The sequence below is a fragment of the Colobus angolensis genome, unplaced genomic scaffold (genome assembly GCF_000951035.1).
Source record: "Colobus angolensis palliatus isolate OR3802 unplaced genomic scaffold, Cang.pa_1.0 Scaffold420, whole genome shotgun sequence".
Taxonomy (NCBI): Eukaryota; Metazoa; Chordata; class Mammalia; order Primates; family Cercopithecidae; genus Colobus; species Colobus angolensis.
The window spans coordinates 569,238-572,320 of NW_012117600.1; the positions used below are offsets into that span (position 1 = coordinate 569,238).

At 48.7% G+C, this 3,083-nt stretch overlaps 1 protein-coding gene across 1 annotated transcript in view; it reads right to left on the minus strand.

The window, feature by feature from the left end:
• The window catches only part of NDUFAF1 (NADH dehydrogenase (ubiquinone) complex I, assembly factor 1), a 13,709-nt gene extending 12,254 nt beyond the window's left edge, over window positions 1-1,455 (minus strand). Inside the window, exon 1 of the mRNA XM_011956666.1 lies at window positions 1,137-1,455. The gene's annotated coding sequence lies outside the window, so the exon portion shown is untranslated. The remainder of the gene's footprint in view (window positions 1-1,136) is intronic.
• Between the last annotated feature and the right edge of the window lie 1,628 nt (window positions 1,456-3,083).

Consider the following 3,083-nt stretch of genomic DNA (forward strand, 5'->3'; position numbering starts at 1 on the left):
CCAATACCTTTTTTTTTTTTTCTTTGAGACAGAGTCTCACTCTGTAACCCAGGCTGGAGTGCAGTGGCGCGATCTCAGCTCACTGAAGCTCCCCTTCCCGGGTTCACGCCATTCTCCTGCCTCAGCCTCCCAAGTAGCTGGGACTACAGGTACCCAACACCACGCCTGGCTAATTTTTTTTTTCTTTTTTGTATTTTTAGAAGAGACGGGGCTTCACCGTGTTAGCCAGGATGGGCTCGATCTCCTGACCACGTGATCCGCCTGCCTTGGCCTCCCAAAGTGCTGGGATTACAGGCGTGAGAAATAGCGCCCGGCCCACTCCTAATACTTTCAAATCACCCTGATATATATTATCTCATGCCATCCACACACAAATCCTATGAAGTCAGGTAGCAGACACCAATAGGTAAAATGACATTATCTTTTTTTTTTTTTTTGAGACAGAGTCTTGCTCTGTCACCAGGCTGGATATCTTGGCTCACCACAATCTCCGCCTCCTGGGTTCAAGCGATTCTCTTGTCTCAGCCTCCAAAGTAGCTGGGATTACAGGCTGGCGCCACCATGCCCGGCTAATTTTTGTTTTTGTTTTTTGTTTTTTTTCAGTAGATATGAGGTTTCGCCCTGTTGGCCAGACTGGTCTCGAACTCCTGACCTCAAGTGATCCGCCCACCTTGGCCTCCCAAAGTGCTGGGATTACAGGCGTGAGCCACCGCGCCCAGCAGACATTATCAATAAGGTTTGCTGATAAATCAAAACCATGTAAACAGTATGTTTTCACATGTATTATAAACATAAAGGAACCAGGAAAAATTAACAGTTGATCTGAGGTCCTGCAATTATGGATAATATTTAAATTCGCCCGCGCCGGTTGCACTTAAATGATTTTACCTCTACACATACAGAAATTTTAAAAACAAATGATAGCTCATAAAATATTTTCCAAACCCTCCATAGTGTTATTTCTCTAGTAATATAACTTTAATTATAAATGCTTTGTTTCATTTTTTTTTCTACCAGTAAACAGAAAATCTAAACTATTAACTGAACAATACCGCCCTGAGGTTGACGGTGGGTTTTGACAACATAATCCACGCAACTAGAAGTGAGTCGAATTAGTAAAGCTATCCATGGCTTACCATGTGCCAGAAACTGCTCTAAGTGTTTCACTGACTGCTCACAACAATCCTGAGAGAGGAACTATTATTATTTCAATTATGGAGACGAGGAAACTGACGTTCCAAGACTAATTTACCCGAGGTCACCGAGGTAGTGAGTGGCAAAACTCTTCCGCCTTGGCGTTTACCGCCGACACTCACGGCCTGGCCTCCGAAGGCTAGACGTTCGCCGCGCTGGGGAGGCCCCCCCAACCCTCAAATGCCAGGACTCTGTCGCCTCCCCACACCCAGGACACATCAAACGCCGACCTACCACGGCTTACCTCCCCGAGCCTATAGTGTGGCTTCCAACCGGAAGCCACTTTTCACTTACAGGTCCATCTGTTTTTCCCTTCCGATGCCAAACAAGGCGCCAGAACACTAAAGTTCCGGCCGGGTACAGAAGCCCAGGAAGGATAGCAAGGACCTCGTAGCCCAGCCAACTAAGGTTTTTGGAGGTTTTTGGTCCACTTGGTCGCCAGTTGTAAGGAAGTAGTGAGGATTCGGATAAGTTTTTCGCCTCTCCTTCCTGTATCCTTTCAGGCGGCAAACTCTATCTCTGCGTCTTTTTTTTTTGAGACGGAGTCTCTGTTGCTAGGCTGAGTGCAGTGGCGCCGTCTCGGCTCACTACAACTTCCGCCTCCCGGGTTCGAGCGATTCTCCTGCCTCAACCTCCCGAGTAGTTGCGATTACAGGTGTACGCCATCGAGCCCGGCTAATTTTTTTATTTTTAATAGAGGCGGGGTTTCACCATGTTGGCCTGGATGATCTCGATCTCCTGACCTCGTGATCCACCCGCCTCAGCCTCCCAAAGTGCTGAGATTACAGGCGTGAGCCACCGCGCCCCGCCTCCTATAGAACCCAGTTATTGCTAACGCACCTGCGCTCCCACTTGGCGCCTGTATCCCTTCTTTCCTTATCTGTCGCCTCAGTCTCCACAAGAACTGCTTGAGGCCTCAAGAGGCCGGTTCTGCTGGAATGGCCCCCATGAATTCTTGAGGACCCACCATGCACCTGGACAGCAGCACCCCCTACCAGCCCTTCCCCAGTCCTGCCCCACAGGGTCGCCAGTTCCTCAGGGTATCTGTTTGTACCTTGTGCACACCTCTGGTAAAGCACTTTCTTTTCTTTTCTTTTCTTTCTTTCTTTTTTTTTTTTTTTTTTTTTTTTTGAGACGGAGCCTCACTCTGTCGCCCAGGCTGGAGTGCAGTGGCGCGATCTGCAACCTCCGACTCCTGGGTTGGAGCAATTCTCCTGCCTCAGCCTCCGGAGTAGCTGGGATTACAGGTGTGTGCCACCACACCCGGCTATGTTTTGTATTTTTAGTAGAGACAGGGTTTCGCCATGTTGGCCAGGCTGGTCTTGAACTCCTGACCTCATGATCCACCCACCTCGGCCTCCCAAAGTGCTGGTATTACAGGCGTAAGCCACCGTGCTCGACCAAAGCACTTAAACATTGTTTGTTTGGTTTTTTTCCTTGCTGCCAGGGAAGACAGAATCAACACTGTAGCTTAATTATTCACTCACTTCTCACTTTCTCCGCCACGCTGTGAGCTTTCTTGGGTCCAGACTGCGCTGTTTTTCCTTTCCCTAGAATGTCCCATAGCGGCGGGAATTTAGTGCTCAGTGTGAATTTAAGAGCGTGTACTTCGATAACACCTTTGTTCTCTAAGGTTCCGAAGGAGCTCACCAAATACAATAGCCCTTTCCATGTTTTCTCCATCACTAGTTTCCGCGCCGCCGCCTCCTCCTCAAATTCTGCTTGGCCTCTCTAGACTCTACAGTTGGCTTCCTCAAACCTTCCCTTTCTGCCCCCATCACTGACTCTTCTATTATCTTCCCACAACCTTTAATGCGGGCTGTCTCCATGGCCCATCCTGCACCTACTTGTTTTCTAGTTTGAAAAATGTAAGTTATCGGCCGGGCGCG